The sequence below is a fragment of the Acinonyx jubatus genome, chromosome B3, assembly GCF_027475565.1.
Source record: "Acinonyx jubatus isolate Ajub_Pintada_27869175 chromosome B3, VMU_Ajub_asm_v1.0, whole genome shotgun sequence".
In the NCBI taxonomy this organism is placed as follows: Eukaryota; Metazoa; Chordata; class Mammalia; order Carnivora; family Felidae; genus Acinonyx; species Acinonyx jubatus.
In genome coordinates this window covers 134,207,504-134,221,374 of record NC_069386.1, presented here as the reverse complement: position 1 = coordinate 134,221,374, position 13,871 = coordinate 134,207,504, and the positions used below count along the sequence as shown (strand labels likewise).

Here is a 13,871-nt window from a genome sequence, read left to right as displayed (position 1 = left end):
GGATGCCACATGGTGCCGTCACTTTGGAAGACAGTTTGGTGGTTTCTTACAAAACGAAACAAAGGGGGGAGTTGGAGGGCAGTAAAACTTGTCCATCTGATACTCTAATGGTGGATACGTGGCATTATACACTGGTCAAACCCGTAGAATGTACCACAGTGAACCCCAACTACAGACTCTAGTTAATAGTGACGTATCAACACTGGCCCATCAATCTCAGCAAACATACCACACCAATGCAAGATGTTAGCAATGGGGGACATGGTGTGTGTGAGTGGGGCACGTAGGAGATCTCTGTAGTATCTCCTCAATTTTCTGTAAACCCAAAACTACTCTTAAAAATGAAGTCCATTTAAAAAACCAAGAAAGTGCATCTGTAGCTACCTCCTTGGGCTGCTGCGAAGTTTGAAAGAGATGACTGGGGACCAGCACGTGGTACAGGAGCTGACATGGAAAAGATAGTCAACGCCTGTCAACTGCTGGGAGTGTTGCAGTGGTTTTTGGCTGGGCTGGGCTGGATGGATTCTGTCCCACACGAAGGCCATGGCTAAGCACTCTGCGGCTTACAGAGTCTACATAGACAGGATCTGAATTTCAGACAGCACTCGGTGTTGTAAGATAGTAAGAGCCAGACACAACTTACATTAGGTGAAAGAGGCAGGTGTCCTAAGGGAACGGGCCAAGCACGAAGAAGCAGGAAATGGGGAACTGAACCAGGTCAGGGAGCGCTAGCTCCAACACTACAGACCTGGTCCTTGCTTCCATGGACATGGCATTGTAGAATGCATTCTAGAATGGCATTCTCCATGGATAGAATCTGATAGAAAGTGTGTGAGTTTTTTAATGGGAAAGATTAAAAAAATTTTTTTATGTGTTATTTTTTATATCTGAGAGAGAGAGAGCGCATGAGCAGGGGAGGGGCAGAGAGATGGAGACAGAATCTGAAGCAGGCTCCAGGCTCTGAGCTGTCAGCACAGAGCCTGACGTGGGGCTCGAACCCACGAGCAGTGAGATCATGACCCGAGCCGAAGTCGGATGCTCAAACGACTGAGCCCCCCAGGGGCCCCAGGAAAGATTTTTTTTTTTTAATAAAATGGAGGAATGGGCTATGCCAGGCACCTGGGATGAAGTGCCCTCCGTTGTACAGAAACTTTAGACCCGCCAGAGAAAGGCCCTGAAGTTCCTGCACTGGGTCCCCCTCCTCCATTTTTCCCCTCAGCAGCCAGTGGTAGAGGGTGATGTTCACCCTCTGTGGTTCTTCTCTGTTCCAGAATGCACTGCAGGCACTGGGTCCCTTCTGGGAGTTTTCTGCTCTGGGAGTTGCAGACCATAGCCTCCTGGATGTAAGCTCCTACCTTTCGTTCCTTCCTTCCGAGAAGGATTGAGGCCTCGCAGTAATTGGAAGGAAGCCGAGTAAGGAAGTGAGGAACCAGAATAAGCAGGACAATTGGCAGGAGGGAGGAAGATGAACATTAAGGTTCGTTGCCGGTGGCTGGTCAGTGGAGCAGGGACCTGAAAGTGCCAGTCCAGAAACAACAGTGCTCGGGGACTTCCGAGGCGGCCTCTGGTTCCGCAGGGGAGGGGGCACTGGTGTCTTTCCCTCTGAAGCAGCATTTTGGTGCCGCTGCCCTCTCTCTACCAACCCCACCTCGGCCATGTCCCAGGAGTGTGACTCTGTACTGTCCGTGTGACCTGCTTCCGAACACGCTGTGGTGAAAGTGACAGTGTCAGCTGTGACCCTAGACCTTGAGGTCTTGGGCACTTGGGCCCAGCGTCAGCACCCCCAGGCCTGCATGCCACACGTGGACAGGTGACCACATGAGGCAGAGGTGAGCCAGGTCCAGCCACCCCTCCAGAAATCAGCCAAGACTGGCTCACATCTACAGAGGGACCAACCAACATATACGTAGATGGGGGAGAAATAAAAACGGTTGTTTTAAGCTCCTAAAAATGGGTATTTTTTTACACCGCTATAGCTAACTAATTCAGGTATATTTTCTTTCTCTAATATTTGCCTATAGTACAACTCGGGGTTGGTAAACCAGGGCCCGAGGGGCAAATCCAGCCTACCACCAGTTTTTATTAATAAAGTTTTATTGGAACACAGCCTTGCTCGTTAATTTCCACATTGTCTCTGGCTGCTTTCAAGTACGTATGGCTTGTTTTGATTTGGATGTCTTGGATTACTAGGAAGCCCGAGCATTTTTCCCATGCTTTATTTCCTTCCTGGATCCTTTCTTTTGTGAATTCCTCGTTGCTCATTTATCTACCGGAGGATTGTTTTTTATGTGTTTGTTTACCAATGCATGTAAGCTCTTTATGTAATTAAAATAATAATTTAAAAAAGCCCAAAGACCAGGTATTAGCCAATAGACAAATAAATAAACAAACCAACAAACCAACAGATAAATAAAATATCGATCCACCTCTGTCCTGTGTGTCATAAATCCTGAAAACCTTTGCAGAGGCATTTCTGTCATTTAGTCGGGTGACTTTGTGCAATTCCCTCGGGCTCCTGAGTTTCCTCATCTACAAGACAAAAATAGAGAGATTTTGTTCATGAGGTTCTTCTGGAAAGTTAGTGAAAGCTGAAAACCACTAGAGAAGAGAGAGGTATTGTTGTCGTCCCTACCACCCACGCTCACAAACCAGCAGAAGTTAAAGCATCGAAAGTGTCCTGCCTGAGTTTAAGGGTGACACAGAGCCATGGTCTTAAATCACGTTCACGGACCCTGAGGTAGCAAGTCAGGATGCTCTCAGGTACAAGCGAGAGAGGGCCCACCTCAAACAGGCTTAAGCAAAGTAGGAAATCTGTTGGCTCAGGTGACTGTAAAGTTCAGGGTTGCAGGTACAGCCAGATCCAGGACACCAAACAATGTCACCAGGACTTGCTTCCTTGCTTTCCAACTCTTCAGTCAGCCATCCTCTTGATGCCCATAGATCCTGGCTTGCACTCAACCAGCCCGGCGACCCCAGCACAAAGAGCAGACTTCTTATTCAGTGCTTCTAGGAAGAGTTCCAAGGCCAGACTCCAGACCGGCCGGGGTCACGTGTCCTTCCCGAGCCAATCGCCGTGACCAGGGTGTGGCATCGGCTGATTGGCTAGGCCTGGCGGATGGACCGGCTGCCTAAGAATGGGTGAGGGTGGGTCCCCAGAGGAAAATGAGGGGCTGCTGCTAGTCAAAGCGGGCCTGAGCATGGACAGGCACAAACCAGACAGCTCTGCGGGTGCCTGCGGGCCCACACAGGGCGCCAGGGGGGCCAGGCGGGCAGGGACAAAGCTTCAGGCAGACTACCTTCCTGTGTATCTGGTTTGTAGATTCGGCCCGCTGTCAGATTGTGTTTGGGGAGCAGCTGCTGCTGCTAAGTGAGTTTGGACATTCTTGTTGTGGACAAAGGGAGGCATATCCAGAGACGAGGCTGAGGGTGTGTCCCCACTGCAAGGAGACTCAGGACATGAGCACTCCTAGAATGAGCATTTATTGGGCATCTCCTGTGGGCCGGACCTGGGATTACAGCAGGAACGAGACAAAGACCTCTCCCTGGGGCTCACGTTCAAATTAGGCAGATGGCAACACGAGAGTAAGTCCATACTGTGCTGGGTCATGTTGCAGTCACACAGGAAACGGCACAGGAAAATGTCATAGAGCAATAGGGGTTAGGGGACACTTGGATGGCCAGGGAGGGTCTCTGTGGGGAAGTGACATTTGAGCTGAGATCCTGGAGAAGGAAGCCCAGGAAAGGAGCACCCTGGCAGAGGGAATAGCACGTGTAAAGGCTCCAACACGGGACGGCGTTTTGTATATTTGAGAAACAGACGGCATCAGCTTCGGAGCCCAGTCAGGAAGGGGGAGAGCAGACGAGGGCGAGGAAGGGGTACGTGCCGCAGGCTGTACGGGCCCCATCAAGGAGGTCTGAGCACTGGTCCCACACAGAGAGGAGGTACCAAGAGGTGGCAAGCTGGCTGTATGAGGCCAGAGCGAGGCCTGGCTCAAGGGTGTAGCTGTGACCGCTATCGGAAGGGAGTTTCAATTCCAGCTCACTTCGAGAGAAGACTTTTCCATCAGTCAGTGGCATCCTACTGCGGAATGGATGGCCTGGAGGTGGTGAGCTCTCTGTCCCCAGAGGTATGCAACCAAGAAACAGTGGCAGAACAGGCTAGAAAGCTGGGAGTGGATGACTCTGTGAGATCAGCAGAGAAATACAGAACCAAACACGATAATAACGCTTAACAAAGTTTACGGTGGCAAAGGGCCACTTAGAACATTTTAGCGGCAGCCTGCTGTGATCAGAGCAATCTCTGGAAATGATTTATTTACATATAAAAATGAGACATTTCTCAACAACCTCGAGACAGCCCCTGGGGCGAGGCTCTCATTGGACAGCGCCTCCCCCGGGTCCGGGCTGCTCAGCCCCCGGTCGCCTCCAGCCTCGGCAGGGGGCTGATTGCCTCTCTGAGGGGAGGCGGGCGGCTGCAGCCCGCCCTGCCAGCATTCCGGAGAGTTCCTTCTCCAAAATAAACCTCGCCTAAGCATTTAAATGTGCGGCTGAGCATGAAGTACAGTCAACAATTTTATTCCAAGAATGCAAATGAATCCCTGAGGGGCCAGGAAGAGGCGGAATGCCCTGGCCCAGAAGCTTTTTTTTTTTTTAAGAGTGTGAGTAGGACACAGCAAATTCCACCGCCTCGAGCCAGAATTGGGGAAACTGAGGCTGGGGCATCAGCTCAAGGTCGCAGAGCCGGGAAAAGGCAGAGTGGGCTGGAACGTGGCTGCCAGATGCTTTCCACCCCGCATAGAACCACCCCACCAGGGTGCTATTCCTGTGCACAGAGCACGCTCCCCGATGTAGGCCAGTAGCCCCGGAAGGACAGGTAAGGCGATCATTCTGTGGAAGGGAACCACTCAGTGCACTTCCGCTGGGTCTGTTCTGGGCACCAGTGACCCGGGGGAAGAGGGCCAGTGCTCTCAGTGCCCTGGCAGCAGCATCTGCCGGGACCTCGTCTGGATGGTGCCGTCGGGCCTGGGTCCCTGGCGAGGCTCCTCCCGGACCCCCAGGAGACTGCCTAGGTCCTCGACCTGGTATTGATTAGCCTGGGAACACAACTGGGGCACAAGAGGTAGGGGTGGTCGGCTTCCCTCTCTCTGCTGAAGCAAACGCCTGGTTCCTCGTTCCCTGGAGAATTATAACTCACTTTAAACAAGAAGGCGGATGGCTTTGTGGCTGCCTCCCCCAGCCTCGCAGTTTAGCACCACCCGACTTCCAATTAGCATCATCAAGTCTCCCCTGACACCCGCCTCCTTCCAGGCGCAAAAAGTTTGCTCAAGGGCAAGGCACATTGTTGCACGTTCGTGAGCCCATTGATGGAATATACATTTATTACCACCTGTTTTGAGCCTGGTTCCTATAATGATCATAGTTACCACGGGGGGTGGGGGGCAGCCAATGTTGGGGGAGGGCAGGCATGGTGTCCCGACAGCAGACGAAGAGACCAGCCTCTGGGAGGCTCAGTAGCCAGTGCAAAGTCCACCTGCCCTGGGAGCCCTGGAGATGGGGTGTAACCCAAGACTGGTTTCAAAGCCTGAGCTATGAATGCTGAGAGGCTCACCACAGTGGCAGCAAGGGCATTGCTCTGGGGGTTGCAAGAGATGATCTGTGTGTGAAAAGCAGCTGGTGTCCTTGCACCCAACAAATGTCAGCTCCCCCTGTAATAGGAGGTGGGGGTGAGGGGGAGCTGAGCCACACCCGTGATGTCCCTCTAAGAGTGGCCTTAAAGACTGACCCAGAGACCATGTCGTGGCCCCGTGGACTCGAGCCATAAGAGAGGTATCATGCCTTGGGAATTGGAGGTAGGGCGGATCCTGCCAGCAGAAGGAATCCAGGAAGACTGCATGGAGAAGGGGGCTTAGGCTGGTCTGGAAGGCTGGGAGAATTTCAGAAGGAATAATTCCTAACTTGCAGAGGAAGAATTCCGGGCTGGCATTCTGTCTTCCAGCGTTTGCCCTTTCAGTGGGCAGAAGCTGCCACCCTGGTGGCCCTGGGATCAATCGCCCAGACGTTGCTGTTCCTTCCCCAGTTAGTACCAGAGTCCTCCAGCGGCCAGGCCTGGCTCTGTGGGCCTGAGGACGTGCAGGCCTATAGTGCCTGGTCTCTGCTCTTTCCTCGGGCGCCTTAGTTACTCGCCTCTTCTCTGCCTCTGTGCCATTGACTGTGAGCCTCCTGAGGGCAAGGACGGGTCTTGTCCAGTGGCATAGCTGGGCCTGGCACTTGTTCAGCACTGAGCAGGTGCCTGGTGGCCTTCGCACGGTCACTCCTCCTCCTTCCCCCTACCCACGCCCCACACCAAAACACCAAGACCCTGAATCCAAGCCCAAGGGTTCTGTAGGCGGAGCAAGTTCCCCTGCAGCTGGGAGCCTCAGCTGGCTCACCTGTAAGACGGAGACAAAGGATCCCTGTCTGGCTTCCCTCCGGAGCTCTGGCAGATGGCAGGCGAGGTGACTCACTCAGGTGGGAGCCCTTTTGAAAAGTAAGAGGCCCTCTCAGACCCTCTATACGTGCACACACAGGAAATGTTTTTTTTTTTTTTAACGAGCTTGAAAATATTAGACTCTTTTGCTTGCTTTTTGCCTGTCGAAAGTTTTATTTTGCCAAATCTTTTGGAACATGAACTCTGGAATGAACTACCTATTAGCTAAAAGCTGATAATTGATTATCAGTCAAATAGCCTTGATTAAGTATCATCTGCCTTGTGCGGGGGATGGCGGGGGGCTCAGGGAGTGCAGCCCTGCTTGGAGGAGCTCATAATCTCAAGGGGTAGGAGGCAGCTGACCTGGAGGGTCAGAGAAGAGGCTGTCACTCAGCCCGAGGGGGGAGAGAGAGAGAGAGAGCGAGCAGGAAGGGGCAGAGAGAGGGAGAGAGAATCCCAAGCAGGCTCTGGGCTGTCGCACAGAGCCTGATGCAGGGCTCGAACTCACGAACCGTGAGATCAAGACCTGAGCCGAAATCAAGAGTCAGACGCTTAACTGACTGAGCCACCCAGGCGCCCCCAGGCCAAGTCTCAGAGGATGAGTAGGAGACACCAGTGAGGACGAGAAGGCAGAAGGACAGTGCAGCCAAGGCCTGGAGGGGTGGGAGAGAGCGAGAGGGGCTCACAGGCACCTGGGCTTCGGTCCCTCACTTGCCGGGGGCCCCTTTCCATTGTAATATTTGTCAGTCAAATAAAAACATACACTCATATCGAATTTTCTATCCACGATTGTGTTTCCTTCCTTAAAGGAACTCCCCAGGCTATGCTTCCAGCCCCCGGCTTTCCTAGAAGCCTGTGTAGACCCGCCCTGTGTAGAAAACTTGTGTCACACCAGACACCTGGGCTTAGATGACAGGGGCTGGGGAGGTGGCGGTGAAGGAGTTTAAGCAAGGAAGAGCCCAGAAGTGTCAGGCGTCTGAAACTTGGAACGTCCAGAATGGAACCCTCCAGCCACTCTCCAGATCTCTAACCAGACCCTCCCCCCCCAGCTCTGAGCACTAAACGTGATCTTCCAGGTAGATGCTCAGGTCGGACCTCAGGGGCCATCCCTGTGCCTTCCTCCTCCCCACAGCCAACCACCAGAAAGTCTTGTCTATTCTGCATTCCAGAATTGCCCGGTCCGTCTGCCCTGGGTATCCCCCCAGCTCTGCTCCACACCGGAGCATCCCGCACTGCTTTCTCCGGCGGCGGGGGGGGGGGGGGGGGGGGGGGGGGGTAGCTACCTGCATTTTCCTCCTGAACCACAGCCATGGCCTCTGCGACCACCACCATTTCCCTTCCTGCCCCTGCCTGAGATTCTGTTGCGAATAAACCATTCGTCAAAAAGCCAACGAGCTGCCCAGCCAGCCACGTGGCTTCTTCCCCATTCTCACCTGCCTGTCACCCACACTGACCCCTGCCTCCAGGGCACACGGCTCCTGGCTTCTTCCCCCGGGGTCCTGCCGCCTGCCTTCAGACGGGGGACTTCTCTGCGGACTCCTCACGCTCATCTGTACCAGCGACAGAACCACCTCCTTCCCGCCCCGCCTGTTGTCCTCCCGTGGAACAAGATAATGGTTCTAACTTGTTTGTTCAAATTGTACAGATGTGTGAGATGGAGATCCAAAGACGCTTCGGAAGGCTGCTGAACACAAACACGCTCGCGTTGGCCCTCTGCTGGCAGCAGCTGGGTGCGCGGAGATGGTCAGATACGCTGCTTCTCCGTCCTTTTCAACATTTCTGAGCCCGCTATTCACCAGGCCAGGTGCCGGACCAGGTCCTGGGGACCCATGATGAGGGTGGAAGGAGCAGGGCTTCTGCAGGATGAACACCCCCCGCCCCCCCGCCCCCCCAGGAACATAAACTACTCATCATGGCCATCTGCACTTGCCGGCCACCTCTGTAAGTCACTTCCACCCCGGCTGTCCCGTAAGTAACTTGAGGACATGGGGAAGAAGTCCAGGACTGGGCATGGCAAGCCTACGTCCCCGCTCCCCACCCCCAAGTCCTCTGTTAGAGATCCCAAGAGGCCTCTGCACTCTGCCTTCTGGAACCCCTCCTCCCAGCTCCTCTGTCTGTGCCTGCTGGGACCGGCTGGTGGCTCCAGCTGGAATGACTTCTTCTTCACTGATCTCCGCCCCCCCCCCCCCCCCCCCCCCCGCCCACCAAGCTTCACCGCCTCAGGGAGGCCATCGCTGGTCTCCGAGTGGGCTGGCCTCCCTCTGTGCTCCCATGAACATTCTGTCATTAATGATAAATTCTGGGTTTACTTGTCAACTCATGCCCAGGACAAATATAGGGAAAAGACCTAACTCACCGTTGTGTCTCCGACCCCAAACCGAGCCTGGCACATAGTAGGTGTTCAGTGAACATTTCATGAATGGATGAATGGATGAATGAGGAAGCATCACTTTCAGCCAGCTCTGTGTGGGACTGTCCACATCCTATTACCACCACACCCATCTAAGCCTAGGAGCTAGGTTTTCCAGAATCCCGTCTGTCACAGGTTAAATGGCGTCTCCCTCAAATCCATATGCTGAAGTCCTAACCTCCAAGACCTCAGAAGGTGACCTTCTGTGGGAATCGGGTCCTTATGGATGTAATTAGTTAAGATGAGGTCATGCTGGACTAGGGTAGGTCCTTAATCCAATAAGACCAATGTCCTTATACAAAGGGGACACTTGGGCACAGACTCGCACACAGGGAGACGGCCCTGTGAGGACAAAGGCAGAGATCGGGGTGATGCTCCTACAGCCGAGGATGCCAGAGGTGGCCAGCAAACCCCCAGCAGCTCGGGGAGGAGCCTGGAGCGGGTTCTCCCTCCCAGCCTCGGAAGGAAGTGGTCTACTGCGACACCTTGATCTTGGACTTCCGGCCTCCAGGGCTGTGGGACAATACGTCTCTGTCATTTAAGCCGCCGGGTCTGGTGCTGTTCCTGCAGCCCAGGGAACTAATGCAGCTTCCGGCTGGGTCTCACCAGTGTGGCCAGCTCCTTTGAGACTGGAATGTACCATCATTCTCAGGAGGCCATGAAGATTGGGGCCAACCACTCCTTAAGATGGGGGGTTTCTCAGGCCACCTCATCTGTGAGTGCTGTCTGTGGGGACCCCGGGCACCTAGCCGCTCCCCTGCTCTAGGGGTCTCGTGCTGAGGTTTGGTGAGTTTCTCTGAGCCTCCGGGCCCCAGGCCCTCCCACATTCAGCAAACCTCCCCTCCTCCACTGCAGCCCTGTTCTCGTGTCACTTGCGGTGGCTGTGTCCCCGACCAAATGCAGACTGATCCAGACTTCAGAAACGTCATGATGTGGCCAAGTGCTGCCCTCACTCTTTAAGGTGACACGTTCTTCATCAAAAAGGCAATGAACGGGCCACCAGGAGTGTTCACTCACAGTGACAGTCATGGTGACAGGTGCTCTGATGGATGAGCTTTCATCTCTCCGCTGTTACGGCGACTCCCAGTCATGCCCACCCGAGAGAGAGCCTTCTCTCCGGGACGACCCCGTCACTCACCTGGCAGAAGCAGGTCCTGTGTCCTGCAATACCCGTGTGCTGCTTACAAAGCTGGAAGGGCTGAGAAATTCTTGCTGGGGATGTGTGGGGACCAGTCCCAGATGCCGTGTGGTCTCGAGGGCAGCATTCGAAACCACCTCCCATCAGAGCCAAAGCACATTTCACCACATGCTCCTATTAGGTGTCCTGGAAGAAGGTTCCAAGAACCAGATCATCAGGCACGTCTCCCAGTGAGGAAGGGACAGTGCTTAAGTTTCAACAGGTACTTTGAAGGCCTAGAAACCTTGAAGGAGCCTGATGAATCCAACACAAAGCCCACAAGGGATCGATCCTCAGGCTCCAAAAGTGTCCACTTTGCCCTTGACCTGTCCTCCAGCACACCTAGGGGCACTTCCCTCCACCTGCAGGGCATCTCCAGCACCTGGTACCCCAGCACTGGATCCTTCCCCTGCCTTCACACCTTTGCACTTGAGTTTCCACCGCCTTGTTTAGTCTCAGGCCAAGAGGCAAATATTACCATTCCCCACTTTCTAGAGGGGAAATGGAGTCCCAGAGGGGCTAAGCATTGTGCCTGACGTCACACAGGGAGTAGGTGGTGAAGTTGAGGGCGGGCCTCGACTTTCAACATTAGAGCAGTGGTTGTCAAGCTTTAAAGAGTGGGAGCTCATGTGCAAAATGCAGATTCCTGGGCCTCGTACCAGGTGGTTTTGATTCAGGGTCTCTGGGTGAGTCTCAGGGACAGATGAATCTGTTGCCGCTGGTTCATGGCCCGCATGTGGGGTGAGGGGCTGGGGGTGGGGGTGTAGTAAATGATCCCACCCATAAAGAAGATCTTTCCTTATCTGCCCACCTTCTCCCAGCAGCTTGCCTTCGGGAATCTCCCTCCGCACACTCCAAGGTGTGTTCCAGCTGACCCCCCCTTTGCTGTGATGGCTCAAATCCCAAGTCCTCCACTCACCAGCTCTAAGACACCGGATGAGACATTTAACCTCTTCTTGTCCTGATTTCCTCCTCTGTAAAATGGGGAGCACGCTGGGACCTGCTTCAGAGCGGTTACGAGTTTGAAATGAGTTCAGATACAGAAAACACTTGGAACAGCGCCTGCATGGTAAGCTCTTGATAGATATTAGCTGTCTTTATTATTACAACCATTCATGTGGTTGTTATTACCGTGGAGCTATTTCAAGGGTGTCTGTCTTGTCTACACAATAAGATTGTAAACTTCTGAAGTGTGCAGAGCTTAGCACAGGCTGGGCCATACGGTAGATGATAAATACTTAGTGAGTGTATAAATTAATCATTAAATGCATAATTAATCACATCTTGTAATTAATATATGAAGGAACAAATGACAATGACCAGGGTAACAACACTAAATAATAGTATTATTGATCCCTTGATGGTCACTTAATACAGACCAGGATTCCATTTCTCATCGCAGCGAGAAAACTGGGGCACAAACTGGGGCACAAAGAACGTAAGCAGTTTGTCCATGTTCTTGAGCTACTAAGTACTTGAGCTGTTGTTTCACTCCAAACTTTTCCGGGGCAAGAACTCGTCTCTTCTTAACCACAACACTGTGTTGGTTTTCTCTGATGAAACTGGAAAAAGTTTTTGGCGGGAGGTGAATAGCAAAGTTGCTACAAGTTGCTTGCTAGCCTCTCCAGGGGTGTAACTGAATCTTGTTTAATTTTGTTTCCTTAGCTCCAGGAAAGGAATTCACATAAAGTAGACACCTTAGGAAATGAGCATTGGGTGTGTTTGCATGGATGGGTGGGGTGCATGGACGGGTGGGTGATGGATGGGTGGGGTGCATGGACAGGTGGGTGCATGGAGGGTGGGTGCATGGACGGGTGGGGTGCATGGATGGGTGGTGCATGGATGGGTGAGTGTGTACATAGATACATGGGGAATGGATGGGTAGGGTGATGGGTGGATGGATGATGGAGTGGAGAGAGCAGGTGGGTGCATGAATGATGTTCAGTTGGAAGGGTGGCTGAGTGGATGCACATGTGGGCAGATAGGAGTATGATGAGTAGGTGGAAGGATGGGCATGTGGCTAAGTAGGTGGCGGAAGTGAGAGAGTGTCCTCTCCGTGTTATTCTGCAGAGTGACACTCAAAGAACCCCGAGACAGGGAGACGTGGAAAACAGATGTGCATTTGGAGGTGAAAGAAGCTGAAAAATCGTTGCTGGCAGTGCTGTTCCTGGAAGGGAGACGAAGGCGGGAAGACACATTTGGGTTACAGGAAGAGGCGGCCCCTCATGCAGCCTCTTTAGTCTATAAGGGCCCAGGGCTCTGCACTGAAAGCACTAATTGGATTCCATTAAAGCGAAATAGATTTCCTAGCACTGGAAGAGCCAGTTCATTAATTTCACACATGCTCTACTGGAGGAAGGCATGGGGAAGGGCAGCCAGCCCCAGTCTCCCCAGGCTAAGATCAGAGCTGGGAGCCCGCTGCAGTTTGGTGCAGAGCCTGGATTCTGAGCACCTGCTCCATGCCAGTGCCTGGGCTGGCCATCGGGGGTGCAGTGATGAACCAGATACAACCACCACCTCCGGTAACTCGGTCTTGGAGGAGGCAGCCACACAAGGCAGGGCGTGCACAGTGACAGGGTGCTGGACCAGGGTAAGCAACATAGAATGTCTGACCTGTGCTGCTGGGGGTCCTTGGGGTAGGGTGGAGGTAAAGAGCAGAGAAGGGAGAAGTTGGCCCAGCTGCCCTAAGGCTCACGGGGCCATGGTTTGCACGAAGGTTTTCATGCCCAGAGTGGGCAACACCAAGGGAGGAGACAAGCAGGGGTGCTGGGGTTCATCTAAAATTCTTCGAAAATATTCACTGAACACTCATGGTGTGTCAGATGTGTTCCAGGTACTGGACATCCTGTGGAGCAGACCGACCTGGTGCTGGAGCTGAGAAGAGTGGTCTGGGCTGGAATTTTAAATTGGGGACGTTTGAACATATAAAAGGTGGTCAATGCCCAGGTCCGGATGACGTCACCAGGGGAGAGAGTAGGAGGGGCGGGGTCATCTTAGTTCTTTCTTCCTCTCAGCAAGAATTCCTTCCACACCTTCCACTGACAGGTGGCTCCCCAGCCCCTGCTTGCACGCTCCAATGACAGGGAGCTCACTACCAGCCACGCCAGTCCTGCCTGCTTTTGGAAGTCCTGGCTGTTAGTTAAATTCTTTTGTATGCGGGCCAAAGTCTCCCTTCCCTTTTGATTTTACTCCTTTGTTCTGATTCCATCTTCTGGAGACCCGGCCCGTCCAGTCGGCTCCCTCTTTGCCATGATCTGCTAGAACCCACAGATGTGGTTCACCACACCTTCCTTCTTCTCCGATAGTGGGGCCCTGGGTTTCTTCTGAGGGTACCGCACCGTCCCCACTGCCGTCTCCCATCCCAGGAAGCGACAAAGTCTTGTTTTAACGTCTGAACCGTGGCCTTAGAGACCAGAAGGAGAGGGGACACTTAAAACTAAGAGACTTCCCTTCTGTGTCTTTATTAAACACACCCAGTTCCTTCTGCTACTCTTAGCTGCCTCAGTGGCTACCCCAGATATTTTTGTCTCTGGGTTGGGGTCTTCACGCTGGAGGTCATCACATGAAACCAGTGGCCGTACCAGGGACCCCCTCATCTTACACAAACTTTTCAAATTTATTTTAAAAAATGTGCTTATTTTTGAGAAGGAGAGGAGAGAGAGAATGAGTGAGGGAGGGACAAAGAGAGAGGGAGACACAGAATCCAAAGCAGGCCCCAGGCTCCGAGCTGTCGGCACAGAGCCCACACGGGGCTCGAACTCACAAACTGTGAGATCATGACCTGAGCCGAAGTCGGCCGCTTAACCCACTGAGCCACC

The 13,871-nt window shown here is 53.2% G+C and overlaps 2 long non-coding RNA genes across 2 annotated transcripts; one reads left to right on the top strand and one right to left on the bottom strand.

The window, feature by feature from the left end:
• Positions 1-941: 941 nt before the first annotated feature.
• On the bottom strand, positions 942-3,017 carry LOC106977452 (uncharacterized). The gene is made up of 3 exons (XR_001430655.3): positions 2,783-3,017; positions 2,427-2,529; positions 942-2,266 (listed from the first exon to the last, which is right to left on the bottom strand). It is a non-coding gene; the product is annotated as an uncharacterized LOC106977452 (long non-coding RNA).
• Positions 3,018-3,130: 113 nt separating this feature from the next.
• LOC106977451 (uncharacterized) lies at positions 3,131-13,600 on the top strand. Its single transcript, XR_003422713.2, has 6 exons — positions 3,131-4,873; positions 8,112-8,196; positions 10,878-11,122; positions 11,719-11,769; positions 12,124-12,643; positions 12,876-13,600. It is a non-coding gene; the product is annotated as an uncharacterized LOC106977451 (long non-coding RNA).
• Positions 13,601-13,871: the final 271 nt, after the last annotated feature.